Raw genomic sequence first — 16,728 nt, 5'->3', positions numbered from 1 at the left:
TAAATAAAAAATATATTTTCATTTTTTTTAAAATAAACTTTAAATACCTTACTTAATATATGTTTAAATTCATGTGTTGTTAGATTTTCTATTGTTTATAATTTGGCAAAGATTGTTTGGAATTACAAGTAAATTTGAGTTGTAAACTCTTCACAATGAGAGTGTATACACTCAAAAAACCATTTTAAACAATAAATTGTCAAATTCCAACCAAAAATTCATAAACATCTAGGTTTTAGACAACCCATTAAAAATATTTATAAATACATAAAATAAAAATAATAATTCAGTTTTAAGATTAAGATCAACCTATATATCATTATTTTTTTAAAACAATGGAGACATATAGAATTAATTGTTTTAGAAACACATTTTCTTAATGGTTAAGAACATTTAAATTATAATTATTATGATTACTGTATGATTAAAAATTACATTATTAAATAAGAAATACTATCTTAATAAATATTAAGAAATTCAAATAATTAAAAAAAGTTATAAATATATAAAATTATGTTGAAAAATCTCACAAACATAAAACATACTACATTTTTTATTATTTACATTTCCTAATATTTATTAATTTAACCTCCATATACCACATAACCATAATCAAGTAGATATTAATGTAGTCCATTAGAATGATTAAGTTGTGATATTAATGCAGTCCATTACAAGGATTGTCTTATGATATTACCAATCTATTGGTTTATTAATAAATAAGTAAAATTATTTTAGATTGATTCTAAATATGAAAAAAATTAATATATAAGAATGTGTTGTTTTAGAAATTTAATAATATAATTTTAATTTGATATTTCTTGATTCATTATGATTGAGTCAACAAAAAATTGTCAAATTCCAACCAAAAATTATTTAGGTGGTTATCTCACCTTAAAGATTACTTCTTATTTAGGTGGTTATTACACCTAATCACAATTGAGAATAGTTAATTATGATTCACATTACATACAAAATTAAAAAATATAACTAAAATAAATTCATTACTATATAAAACAAGTAGCCATGTGATCTTGAATCTCTAAAAAAACCAAGTTGTTCCCCAATTATTTTTTATTAGTTAAAATTTCACTCTTACACAATCATTAACATTTTTTATCCTTAACACAATGGAAAATTGTGTAGTCCAACAAAAAGATAACATGGCATTTTCTAGGCAATATTTTGTTGGCATTATGAATTAGGTGTTGTCTTTGATGGAAACCTACCTAAGGAGTTGTTCTTATTTGATATTATAAATATATTTGTAGAAACTTTATAGCATCAATCTTAAACATAGACCTTAACATAAACATAATTATAGGTTTAATAACATTAATAATCTTGGATTATAGATGTTAGGTTTAAAAAAATTGTGGAATTGTGTTCGGTGTTGTAATAATGTTATGATCACTCATTTGATTTTATACAATGTGTATATGTGAAGTTTTTCTGTATGTGTAAATGGTAAATTATGTATGTATGTTACTTTTAATTTTATTCAACATTAAATTGTTTTGTTGATATCAAATGTGTTTTTTTACTGTTAGGTGATTTCATTGTTTGATCATGGATCCAGCTATTTGGAGTTGTCTTCCATTCGAAATTCTTGAAATTGTCTTCCTTTGGCTCCCTTTATCGGTTGTGATAAAGTTTAACACTATTTGTAAGAAATGGAAGAATGTTTTGCAAAACCCTTCTTTCTTGTTACGTTGCAAGCATGTCTCTATGAACGAATTTGGATTTATCGTTCCTTTCCTCAATAATGAAGACAATTGTTTTGCTACTCAATACCTTAATCAGAATGGGCACATATCTCAATTTCATTTGCGATTCATAGATTCAAGATATAAAGTAGAGTCTATTGTTGGACCAATGATGGTTTTATCCTTACCAACAGAATGCTCCCATATACACAACTATTTTGTAATGAATCCATTTACAAAGGCATTTAAAAACATAGGGCCAATACGAATTGGAGACTCATGATTCTTTTCATTATTGGAAAATGTAAGCAACAGAAAATATGACTGCGTTGTTCTAAAACATGTGTATGACATAATGTAGTCTAAATTTTATGTTTTCAGTAGTCTTGATAGGGTATGAAAAAGGGTTGTTGTTCCATTTGGTGGCGCTTCACCCCCTAATAATGTAGTGTTTTCTAAAAGTAAATTGTTTTAGCTATATCTATACAAGGAGTATGAAGATTATACTTGGTACAGGTATACAATCTACTGGTTTGATGTAATAAAAAATGAAAGGGGTTTTTCATTTGTTCCAATCAGTGACATATGGTGTATGTCATTAGCAATATACATGGATCAGTTGATATGCCTTGTCAATGATGGCTTCACTTCTATATCTTCAATTGAAGAATTAGATCATTTCAAATTTGGTCAACCATGTGTTGAACGAAGAATTGAATACTTTGAAGATGATTGGGGTTTCAGATGGAAGTTGTTGGAAGATATTTATGCAGATATAAATAGAAAATGTCCTGGTTATCTTCCATTTCAAACAATCCATGGTCTGGTTCTTATGTGCAACTGTAGTGAAGTTCCTTTCCTATTATATGACATGATGACTGGCATCTGTTTTCCAATAGATATTGATAATTCAACTAATGAACAGATGTCTAGGTTTTGGTACCCAACGTTGGAGGATTGGAATGATTTGATTGAGTATGGAAATGTTTTTGCAATTGCTCCCCATATAGATTCTATTGATGAGATTCCACCATTGGATATGGATATGGATTCTTAGGATATTAGTATTCTTAGGAGTTCCTATAAATATTTCCATTTTATATACTCTCTATGGTTGTGGAAAATATTTCCATTTTTGTCTCTATACATACTATGGGTCTTTATGGTAATACTTTAAAATTATGTTTGTATCGATCTTTATGATGTAAAATATTTCATATTGTTTCCCCTAAAGTTTTCTTAATTACATGTAAATGTGTCTCAATGTTATGCATTTTTCTTTGTTTGTATAATTATAATTTCTATGAGTTATGTTATACATGTTATTTGTATTGGATTTTGTAGTTGATTCTCAAACAATGTTATATGTTTATGTACATTTTAATATTTGAATTTATATTTTGATAGTATATAGTTCCAAATTTTCAGATATACTTCCAAGTCATATAATTCTTAGAGTATTGTGTTCCAATAGTATGGGTTTCATTTTGATTCTAATATGATACATGGAAATTTATACTTTTTTGTTTAAGCCATTTGGAAGAATTCATTTCTGTTTTTAGCCATTTTGAAAATTTTGTTTTTGTTTTTAGCCATTTGGAAAAAGCCTTATACATTTTGATAAGTTTGTATGGTTGGAAAAAATAACATATACACTCTTTATTTTATTTTTACGATTTCCAAAAAAAAACTTGTGCCTTTTTCATTCTTTTGTGTTTTCTTATATTAGATATTTGTCATGTTCCATGTTTATGATTCCATAATGCATATTTTATTATTCATTGTATACATGTAATCTAAAGTCACAAGCAAGCGTACAAGAAAACAAAATTTGTCACTAGAATCATGTGAGAGGTCTAATTAAAGTCGTTGTTTATGGTATCAACAAAATAAGGATTCCATAAATGAGCATAGGAGAGGTACATATCATAGAAAAATGAGTGAATCCACTCCTGAAAATGATTTTATAATTCCTCATAAGTATCGTACTATGGATGATATAATGGAAACAAAATTTCTTGTTGATAGCTCATTATCAGGATATACTCCTGGTCAGTATAATCTTATTGTTCAATGCTCTCTCAAAATGTTCATAACATTGGGGAAACATCTTGTAATCGGGAAGAACGCCATATCGATAATGTGGATGCAAATGTCCACCCTAACCCTTCCATGTGTCCAATTGCATGTTTTTATGGCCAAAGGTTGCAAAACATCCATGGTGGAGGTAATGATGACATTGTGTGTGATGATTTGGATGATATTTTACTTGGGAATTTGTTTGATAATTTGGAGACAGTCGCTAGAAACATCAGATCTTCCAATCTCGCTTCTCAACATAATATGGTCCCACCAAGAGAATCAATCATCCTTGATAGCATTTCATTTGGAACAATGGAGGTAACACAATGATATTTTGATTTTTGTTGCAATAGTGGTTGTTTTATTACATTCCTATATTTACAAAGTTTTGTTTACTAAACTTATAAGTTATTTTATTCTCTTGGAATAGGATACAACTCATTTAAATAGAGGTCTAGAAATTAATTCCCAAAGCGTTCCATATACTAATCTCAGAAGTGAAGATGAAGCATGTCATAACCTTCTCATGCATTCTCCTAGATGATCAAATTGCCACACTAATGTAAATTTTCAACGTTTTTTATTTTCTTTTCTCTTTTTAAATTTCTAGTTGGTTGGACATTGAATTTCATGGTGTATTTTATTTTCTTCGGACACGACACAACTCATTTCAATAGAGTCATACAAATTAACTTTGTAGATGTTCCATCTAATGATGTTACAAGTGAAGAGGAACCATCTCATAGTGTTCATCCACATCACCAAACAAATGTAAATGTTAAGTGCATTTGATATTTTTCTCATTTTTACACTTACTATTGCTTGGACATTGTATTTTGTAACCTTCTATGAAGAAAACATGTTTTCATCTCATTAGGCTGGAGAATTGGAATCCAAAACATCAAATTGTAAAACTAAAGTAGATGTTCAATGTATTTGATTTGTTTTCCACTTTTGAATGTTTATTTGTTAGACATTTAGTTTTATAAAGTATATTTTTTTTTGGGATAGGAAACAACTCATTTGAATAGAGGCATAGAAACTAACTCCCAAAATGTTCCATCCACTGATGTTAGAAGCCAAGAGAAACCATCTCATAACCCTCATCCACATCAAGACACAAATGTAAATTTTGAATGCATTTGATTCTTTTTCATTTTTTCATTTATAATTAGTTGGAAATTAAATTTTAAAATCTTTTATGAAAAAGAGACCTTTACATCCTCTTAGGTTCGCAAAATGCAGACCATAAATTTGGAAAGACCTTGTCATAGATCCATTCCACATGCTTCAAATTTGCGAAGGGAATCTCATGTTCCTGAAGATGAAGTACATTTTAGAAGAAATTTTACTCTTCCAAATGGTTTTCAACATGGTTCGACCAATAGAGATCATATTCATTTTGATGAAAACATGATTGCAGTGCATAAAAGATTTCAAGCAAAGATAGATAGCTTGTCAGTTGTCCAAATGTGCCACATTTTCCAAGAATCATATCCCGGAATCCAGGTTTTGAGACATTCTGAAGGACTTGTTTGCAGACGATGTAAGAGTGAAAGAGGAGCCCATCATTTTTGTCGATTTAATAACATGGATCCTGGTGAGAAACCTCATATTTTAAGAGTCCTTACTCAAGTTGAAGAAATGCTAATAACACGTGCGAATCCTATTTTGCAAGTGACACATGCTCGAGGTGGGCAATATAAGTATAGTGGTCATACAATTAGCTTTCCTCAAGATATTTCTACAATTGTAGAAAGTCTTCCCCGACATGTTGAAGATATTGACGTTCTAATTGGGAATAGACATGTTTCTCAGTCTAAATACTATGAATGTTATGTCAAAAGATATCGAGTGATGGTTGCATTGATTTTTAAAATCCAACATGATCAATATTATCGACATGTTGTAATTGACTATGATTGAGTGAATGCTATGGCCGAGAGATCAACAGATGTCTCGTTCAGGCTTAAATTTGTTGATTGTGATATTGAAGAATCTGATATCAATAAAACTAATAATGAAGGGTTTCCTGCTGAGCATTTTCCCTCTCATCCTTCTTCTTTTGTTGCTCACCTACCTAATGAACGAGGCGAAGTGGAATAAATTAGCTCATTTCTTGATGATGTTGATTCTTCACATGTTCAAGACATTGATTGGCCTAGTATTAGAACCTATCTAGTGAATGAATATAATATAGAGGGGTTATTAGATATGGCATTCCCAACATTGTTCCCCATTGGTGATGTTGATTGGTTGCAAACACATATTTGTACTGTCCAACTTCATGAGTATGCATAGCATCTTCTTAGGTACTATGATCAAAGATTTGGAATCCATCCTCACTTTTTATATTACCTATTGAACATGATAATTCAGCATCGGATCCAAGCAACTGCTGCAATTTTTGTGAAGAAACATTTACATGATAACTCGCCTACAACAATTGAAGAGTTGCATCACCAACTATCTGATTTACTAGATAATAATTTTGCTAAGCATCTGATGCAGTTTGGTTCTTCTCTGTGAGGTACAAGGGCATACTAGACTAAGTGTTGAGCTGAATTGACTAACATAATTACTCAGTTAGGATGTCCATCTTTATTTTTTACTTTGAGTGGAGCTGACACAAAGTGGCCAAAGTTGCATAACCTCATGCCCATACATTCACATTCTATTTCTTTAAATGAGCATTGTATGAAAATTGAGAATGTTATCGAGTACCCTCATATTGTTTCCACATTTATGTACCATAGATTCATTATTCTTCGAGAGGAAGTTATCCAAAAATATCTTAAATATAAAGACTTCTGGTACAGGTTTGTGATGTTCAATTTGTTTTCTATACTTTGTCAACTTTTATTATGATTCTATTTATATTGTTTGTAGTAACTATATCGTCATTTTTTTCAGATATGAGTGGAAACATAGAGGTTCAACACATATCCATGGTTTCCTACGGTTAGAAGGTGTTCTTGACATGGAAAGACTTGATTGGTCAAATGGTTCTGATGTACAACTTGCAAAGAGATTCTTTCACAAATTTGTAATTGCACAAAATCCACGTGACATACATCGTTGCAACATAATGGTTCAACGAAGCCTCAATGATGACCATTGCCTATTGAATACTAGTCAAATTTTCTCTTGTAATCCTCATAATTATTACGAAGAATTGTTAAACCATGTCCAAAGGCACGCAAAGTGTACTGTAGATTCTTGTTTGTGCAAAAAGGGCACTATTCTCAAATGTTGGTAAAATGGTCAATGTGATCTTTGTGATGAATCAATATTTTTCATAGATGATCAAGGAAGAAAAAAATATGAGCCAGCAAGAAATGATGATAGGCTTAATGTACATAACCTTGACCTTCTAACAATGTGGTGTGGAAATTTTGATTGTGAGCTAGTGCTATCTTGCTATGCTATCTTGAAATATATTGCTAAGTATGCATCAAAAGCAGAAAATAGGTCTGAAAGTTATCATCATATGTTAACTAGAATTTCAAATTCTATTGTCTTTGAGGATCACGCTTTATGTGCATATAGAAGGTTTCTTGCAGAAATGATTGTTGACAATGACATTTGAGCACAAGAAACATGCCATATGTTGCTTAAGCTACCTCTTGTTGTTTGTAGTCAGAAATTTGTTTCCTTAAATGTTGGAAGAAAGGTTTTTAGGAAAATATCAAGGGATGGCTTGCAATGTTCATTTGAGAATAATTTTGTTCAACATTATTGGAAGAGACCTTTTTTCCTTAAACATATATCTTTGATAGAAACAACAAGATCTTGGACATTTGATAGCAAGAATACATAAGATCCATGGAATCCAAGAGATGTTCATGCTATTGTTCAGGTTTGGCCATGGTTTTATTCCATTCCTGGTGAGGCTTCAGAGGAATTTGAAACCTTTTGCTAGACAGAATTGCTCTTGTACAAGCCATTTCATGACATTCCTACGTAAACTGGCCTTTCAGCTGAAATTATTATTGAAACCTGGAGGAATTTTCGATATCAAGCATGGCATGTTGATCGAAATCTATCAATTATAGACAATATTGAAGATGAAGAAGATGGTGATTTTTCTAACCAGGAAATGAATCTTGAAGATGATTTTCAAGAATGGCAGATTTTCTCTTAGTTGGTTCCACCAAATGATGTGAATGTTTATGATCTTCACACCCCTGGTCGAAGGGACTTTGATATATCCTTTGAATGGGAAAGGACAACTATTTTTTATGATCTTGCAAAAGAATCTATTAATCTTATAAGGAATGCAAAATCAACTGGCGATATTGTTGAACTTTCAAATAGAACATTTGCATATCCAAATTCTTTGTCGGAAAAACAATGACTTGCTTTTGGAATTGTTTTAAGGGACTTTTCTGAATATGAGATTCGTGAAGCTCTTCTTATGATTTTTCAAGGCACTTCGGGCACTGTGAAGTCTTTCCTTATCCATTTCATTTTTGAAGCTCTTTCTAATTCATCAAGTAATGGCAGAAGCCCATTGCTTCTTCTTGCCCCAACAGGAATAACTGCTTTTAATATACATGAAAAACCAATACGCTCGGCTCTAAAAATTCCAATTAAAGATATGCAGCCACTACAGGGGCAGTCACTTGCAGTATTCCAAGAAGAAATGTGACATGTTATATATATATTGACAGATGAAATGAGCTTTCTAGGATCAAGGTTGTTTATGAAAATAGATGCTCAATTATGAGAAGCATTTCTAGAGGAAAAAATTGTCCTTTTGGTGGCAGATCCATCATCCTTGTGGGTGACCTTGGCCAACTGCCTCCTGTGAGAGATAAGCCTTTGTATGCAGGTAATACAACAGGGAAAGTCTTTTGGAATAAATTCAACATTGTTATCACTCTTTACACAATATTTCGCCAACAAGGGAATGATGAGAAACAATCTTGTTTTCGTAGAGTCCTCAATAACATAATAAATGTAGAACCTGTTCTTCAAATTGGGAGTTTCTTATGTCACGGGCTGATATGATGTTTCATCCTAGAGAAAGAGATTTATTTAGTGCAGCAGTTCACATGTTTCCAACAAATAATTTGGTCTCCTTCCATAATAGGCATATGTTAAAATCATTAAATTTTCCAATTGCACGATGTATTGTTGAGCATTCAAGGTGTTCAGAAATCATTGGTGATGATGATGATCAATTGGACTGTGAAGTTTTATTGTGTCGTGGTCAGCGTGTTAGGTTGACATGTAATTTATTGGTTGAAGCTGGCTTGGTGAATGGTGCACTTGGTTATGTTAGGGATATATTCTATACGCCTACCTCTAAGCCACCTCAACTTCTAATGTTCACAACTATTTTTTTATAAGTATGTTGGTGTTCCATTTGATGCAAGCAATCCAAACATTATGCCTATCAGACCAGTGATAAGAGGAAATCAGAAACAAATTCCTTTGAAGATGTCATGGGCTCTTACAATCCACAAGTCATGGGGATTGACTTTAGAACAAGCGTCAGTTGATATCGGGAATAAAGAGCAGCAAGGCATTACCTTCATAGCCATATCAAGAGTGAAATCAATAGATGGTTTACGCATTCCACCACCTTTCTCTTTTCAACGTTATGCCAAGATGAAAGATAGTGCATATGTTACAATTAGGAAGAAATAAGAGGAGAAATTGAAGTCCATATCACTATGACATACAACTAATAACATTGTGACCTTATTTATAGTATGTTTTTTGAATTTCTTTTATTGTCCTCTTGATTTACTTTTAATATAATAATCATTTTCATATATTTATGAGATTAATAAATTCATCATATTCATAGTAATATTTTAGAAGGTTGTTTACATTGTTTTTCATGTTGTTCAATTTACTTATTTTTTTTAAGTTCATATTGTTCTTTTATTTGCAAGAAACCATTTAGACATAAACAACGAGCTATATGAACCAATCATTCAAAATCATTTTTATAATTGGTTCATATTGATATTAATATTGTGGATTCATATTACATCATGAAATGCAAAAATGGATGTTTTGAAAATTAACCATCATCATGGCCAATATTCATTTTTTGAATATTGGCGACAATTTTATTATATTTCCACGATTTTTTTTATTGTATTGTCAAATGAGGCTTATATTTGTAGAAATTTTTATATCATTTGGTTCATGTAACGCTAGATTTTTTTTTTTCATGTAACATTGTAACATTAATTTTTTCATAAATACAAATGGGGTGTTATGTTTTATGTATATACATATATATGTGTGTGTATGCTTATTTATTTGTGGATGTCTTTATTGATTTTTCTTTTGTTTTTTGTCTTTCAAATGTAGATATGGACAATAATGATGTCATCTATTATTCTAGAACAATGCGCAATATTGCTTGAGATATAAGTTTTCTTTAGTATCTTCGGAACAAGTTTGATAGAAAACATGGGTTCCATTTTGCTTTTATTGATGCTCATATTCGTGTGCTAGATGAAACGAAAACACATGTAAAATACCTGTTACATGTGCACCAGAGGAAGTCTGGGAGGAGAACAAGAAGGAATTGGTTGGAAAGTGTTAAGTGTTGTGATCATTATCGTTTTGATTTGAATTGGTGTTGCTTTTGTCATTGGCCTGGTTGTGTTTTAGAAGAGGCCACTCCATAAATGACTTTTGATGGAGTGTTTCAAGTTCAATTTTGTAGTGGAATTATTTGATGTAAAGAAAACAAAAAATATATTTTAAGACTCAATGTTCTTTCTGTGGTTGCAATGTTGGTGAAATTGAGTTTTTTTCTCTTTATTGTTTTTATGTAGAAAAATGTATGTCTCTCGCATTAAAATGTCCTATTATTTTTTTCTTCTTTAAATCCAATGTGTGCAATTTAGATGTGTTTTTTGCATTTATGTTCCTTTGCTCCAATGACAATGTTACTATTTTATTTTTTTCTCTTGCATTTGTGATTGTTGTGGTCTTTTGTGTGGATCCCTTCACTTTGTTCAAGTCTTTCATAAATGAAAATATTGTTTACATTTATAATATTATTGTTGGGATTTCATGTTCTAGCTGTTTATATCAATATTCTTGAGATTTATACTATTAATACATTCATGTATTGATATCAATGTATTTATGGCTTAAAAATGTATTTATTGTTTATAATGTAGTGATATAAATTTGTTATTATTAATGTCATGATGATTTATCATGTTTTAATGCTTTATGGTTTACACTGTGGTTCTTATATTGGTTGTGGTTTATGTTTTTTATTATTGTTTTGTGTTATAGCATTATTTATGTTTATAATATTGATTCCATGGATTTAGGGCTTAGGGGTTTTAAAATATTTAATATGACATATATTCTCTCATTTTCAAAACCAATCATTGTGAGAGTTGTCAAACATTGCATTATAATGAAGATTGTCTTCAGATGAAAACCATAGTCAACCATCGTGAATCATGGTTAACCAGGGTCCAATGCCGCATTGTAACAAAGATTGTCTCAATATGAAAATAAATGATGGTTAAGGATGGTCATTGATATTTACTTTTCAATTTATAATATTTGTCGTGGGGTTTAAACAAGTTGGATTTATAATATTAATCCATTCGGGTTAAAATATCAATCCTTTCCATTTTTAATATTGGCCCCTTTCATTTTTTTGTCCTTTAGGTTTATCCCTTGGGTTTATTAGTTCCTTGCATTTAAAAAATTTATAGTATGTTTGGTTTATTAATCCCTTGAGTTTAAAATATTAATTCTTAGGGTTTATCAATCTCTTCAGTTCTTATATTAGTTTGTTGGGTTTATTGATTCCTCGGGTTTATTAATCCTTTGTGTTTATAATGTTATCTTGTTCAGTTTACTATTTCCCTTGGGTTTACTATTTCCTTGGGTTTACAATATTAAATGGTTAGGTTTATTTGTTCTTTAAGTTTGTAATTTCAATAATTCCTTGGGCTTATCATTTATTCCCTCTGGTTTATTAATCCTTAATATTAAGGTTTAAATAATAGTACTAAGGTTTAGTATTAATCCCTTACGTTTACAATGTTTACCCTTCAATTTATTAACATGTTGCTTTCATAATATTAACAATCCCTAGGGTTTATTGATCCCTTAGGTTTATAATATTCATAGTCACATGGGTTGATCAATGTGTTGGGTTTAAAATATTAATTTCTACGTTTCATTAATCCCTTCTATTTTTAATATTGATCCCTTTGGTTTTTAATATTTTTCCCTTGGGTTTATTATTTCCTTAGGTTTATAATATCAAATTCTTGGGTTTCTTCATTCTTCAAGTTTTTAATATTAATAATTACTTTGGTTTATCATTTAATAACTTGGTTTTATTAATCCTGTGACCTTAAAATATTAATTCCTAGGGTTTATTAATCGTTTGGGTTTTTAATATTTCCTCGTTGGGTTTATTGATTCCTTAGGTATATTGATCCCTTGAATTTATTAATCATTCATTTTTATAATATTAATGCCTTGGGTTTGTAATATTAATAATCCCTTCGTTTTATAAAACCCCAATATTATTATTATTAATTATTAATATTAATATTAATATTAATGGTATAATTATAATATAACATTATTATAATAATATAATAATAATAATTATATTATTATACTATTATAATGATGATCTAATATTATTATGAGTTATTCTTATTATTAATTAATATTAACAATATTATTATGAGTTTATATTATTATTATAATATTAACATAATAATCATATAATAATATATATAAATAATATGGTTGTTATTATTTATATAGTTATAATAATCATTTTAAAAAAATACTCATAATAATTATTAATGTGGTTGATATAAGCCTATTTTTGTATATCAACCACATTGGAAAATGTGGTTGTATATATGTTTCATGTACGCCTATCTATGTATATCAGCCACATTGATAAATGTGGTTGTGCTAGTATATTAAACTCACAACTCGAATTAACCACGATTAAGGCTTGTCCCGTATTCTCCTAACCCAACCCAACCCAGGGTTAGGTCTCAGGATATGAGGATAGATCCATGGTCGTCCGCTCACAACAAGAAATCAACGGTGGAGATTGAGTCTTAGGTTTTGATGGGTAACTACCCACCTGACCGGCTGAGCCCGAGGTTCATTCGGCATGTTCGTTGTGAGGTTTTTCTCTGCGTACTAGTGAGGTTAATTTGTTGTTTCATAGAGGAATTTCAGCAGTTATGGGGAGATTCTAACCAGTCGCATCGCTCGTTTAACCAGCCCAGCCCCGCCATGACAACTGCAGGTTAGTTTACATGCACCTTAGGGTTATTTTACTCATTCATGATTTCTTGTTAACTATACTTTGTTGTGATTTACACTGCCTAATGGAGTTGGGTTTTTACAACAGAGGTTGCTCCTCCTTCCGTGCTCGAGTTGCTGGAGAACTTGCTTTTCCTTCTCTGAGACACCATTTGTTTCCTTTAGAATTCTCGGCTTCTCAGCTTAATATGGTTTTCCGAATTGCAGTTGGGCATTCAGACCTTTCTGCGATGAATTTACCTTGTCTTACAGGTGTGTTTTCGACCATAAACCCTCCCCCAGTTAGAGCGAGAAAAACCATACGTAGAAAAGAGCGGAGTGAAACCCTTAGTGGATGTCACGAATCATGGAAATCTGTGGATTCAAAGTAGGGGAAGATAGGTACCTACAAAATTCGAAGGTAATTAGCATTATAAAACTCAAAAAGGGGACAATGTGTTCAATTTATTTCTTGTTTCATTTTTTTTATAACCATTCCTTTTTCTTGCCGCTTATTACAGGTCTACATTTTAGGAGGGTTCAAACTGGGTGAATTTCTTCCTCAGGTATCTTACTCCTCTCACTATATTTGAGTTTTCTTTTTTTAAATCCTAAGTTTTTACCCGATGCTTACTTGCCTCTTACGTTAATTTGCAGGTTTCTATTCCATCTTTTCAACATCAGGGGCTACCTTCTGAGAAGGTACTTAGGTTCTAAGAAACCTCTACTAATTTTCGCATTCCCCGCTTCCAGGTACCAATATGCTACCCCTCAAGTGTTCACAGGTTCATAGGGGTGGTGCCTTTGGTTTACTGATGATTCATACTTGAGAATGTAAATTCCTGTGGCAAGGATTTTTTGAACAGAACAGTGTCTATTCACCCTAAGAAAAAAAAATGAGATTCATGTTATGCTTTTCGAGGGTTTCGACCCCGAGGTTCTCAAGAAACCTCTACTAATTTTCGCATTCCCCACTTTCAGGTACCAATATGCTACCTCTCAAGTGTTCACAGGTTCATAGGGGTGGTGCCTTTGGTTTACTGATGACTCATACCTGAGAATGTAAATTCCTGTGGCAAGGGTTTTTTGAACAGAAAGTGTCTACTCACCCTAAGAAAAAAAAATGAGATTCATGTTATGCTTTTCGAGGGTTTCGATCCCGAACACTATGTAAGTTGTGTCTAAATCGAACTGTCATAATTTTATTTCATGTTTCATTATTTTTGATAACTATTCCTTTGTCGAGATGCTTATTACAAGTCTACATTTTAGAAGGGTTCGAATTGGGTGAATTTCTTCCTCAGGTATCTTACCCCTCTCACTGTATTTGGTTTTTCTTTTGTTAATTCCTAAGTTTTCACTTACTTGCCTCTCACACTAATTTGGAAGTTTGTATTCCAAATTTTGAACATCAGTAGCTACCTTCCGAGCAGTTACTCAGGTGCTCAAAAAATCTCGACTAATTACCTCTACTAATTTTCGAGTTCCCTACTTCCAGGTACAAATACTCTACCCGTCAAGCGTTTACGACTTTATAGGGTCGTTGTCTTCGGTTTACTGATGATTCAGGCTTGAAAATGTAAATTCACATGGCAAGGGTTTTTTTGAGTGGAACAAGGTCTACTCACCTTGAGAAGAAAAATGCGACTCATGTTATGCTTCTCGACGATTTCGACCCTCTAAATTGAATTGTCATAATTTTAGTTCTCCTCTCGGTAGTGGTTATTTTGTCACTTATTTCTCTTAATTTTTTTCGCTGTGAATAAAATGAGTTCAAGTTTCCTCAAGAGACCCAGGTTGGTTCTCAACTTCTCACATAGCCGAGCATTTGTGGGCTTGCTGGTTGTATTATCTTGCTCTATAGTTCAATTGCATTTTCATGCTGACCCCCTTGGGGTTCAAACAAAATTTATTTAACGATCACATTACCAGTTATTTTGACTAACAATTTTCGTTCAAAGATTAGTTATTTCTTGATTGACAAAGTTATGGACTAACAATTTTCGTTCAAAGATTAGCTATTTATTGATTGACAAAATTATGATCACGTCTCTACAAAACTTGTCAGATGTTCTAGATTAATTGTATTGTGAGATAGATAACCATTACTGCAGGAATATTATTTTGTACGGAACTAAGGGATTGCTCGGATTGCTGGTAACCCGACTCACAATGGTGCAAAACCCCAATTCCCTCCATATTCAAAACCAAGGTATGCTTTTCTTTATGTAAATTGAAATGCGTAGTCTAACAAGGTGGAGGAGTTCCCCGGAAAGTTATGGAAATTCCTGTCATATTTAGAGAAAATCTGTTCTAAATCGAAGTTATAGTTCTTAAACTTCAAAATTTTAGGTGTCCTAGACATTTTTGATGGTGCTGAATCCATTTCCACCATCAAAAACATGATTCAAACACTGCCTCTACAATATTTTTTGAAATTTTTTTATCCAGATTCTGGCCACTTTTAGTAGTCCTGGCAATTCCTCCAACCTCATTAGAACACTCCAAATTGAAATGACTAATTCTACCGTGAGTGTTCCTCATATAATATAATATCGGATCAATCTTTTTCCTCTAGTTCCCTGCCGTTAGTTACACATTGTTCGGTCAAATTATTTAAATGTGGTTTAGTTTATGTAATATAGGAAATCACCGACATCTATGGTCAGCGTAATTAAAATAAAATCCCAAGCACACAGAGTATCTATCGGGCATTTATTCCTTATTTACTGTTTTGGATAGAAATTAAAACTTTACATCACAATGAAAAATTAAAATAGAAAATGTGACTAAGCTCTCTTACTGTTTTTGTTTTTCAGGAGAGATAGACACTCAATCTCTGTAACCTAAACCCAATTTCTACAACTCCAACCTTAACAACCGCAACAGGAAGCTCGAAGAAAGATGGAATTCTGCCAACCCTAGCAACCGCAACAGGAAGTTTAGAATCCACCACGCTGCCACCGATTTTAAGATCCACTACTATTAATTATTTTATTAATTTATTTATTAAAATACCCACAAGTGTTCGGTGTTACGGATGTCACTATATATTTTTGGAATGGTTCAAAAATTTAACAAATATTTAAAATACAAAGCTTCGCATTCTAATAATAGTGAGGAATGGTAGAAAAGTAGTTATCTCAATCGAGATAGAGAGAGGAGGGGTAGAAAACACCTCTTTTAAAACTATCTATTTATTAAGTCATTTACTTCATGCACTTCGAAAGTCAATTCAATTTTAGGATGTGTCTTTTCTATGGATTTTTAAATTAATTAATTAACACTTATTTTAGGATGTGTCTTTTCTATAGATTTTTAAATTAATTAATTAAAAATGGCATCGATTTGTTTCAGCCATTTCTCAGTGAGACGGAGAATATGTGTAGCATATTTTCTTTCCATAAAATATTCTGGTCCATTATTAACGAAACACAAAAGTCAACCAACCTTTTTGCACCCAAACATCATATATATATGCCTATCAAGGAATTATATATATATATATATCGAATATTTGTAGCATATCTTCTCCTATAGAATATGTGTAGCATATTTTCTCTCCATAAAATATTCCTGCCCATTATTAACGAAACACAAAAATCAACAAACCTCCTTGCACCCAAACTTCATATATATATGCCTATGGACGAAT

The sequence above is a fragment of the Pinus tabuliformis genome, chromosome X, assembly GCF_031772625.1.
Source record: "Pinus tabuliformis cultivar Carrire ecotype Pingquan chromosome X, CPIR1, whole genome shotgun sequence".
Taxonomy (NCBI): domain Eukaryota; kingdom Viridiplantae; phylum Streptophyta; class Pinopsida; order Pinales; family Pinaceae; genus Pinus; species Pinus tabuliformis.
This window is presented reverse-complemented; position numbering follows the sequence as displayed.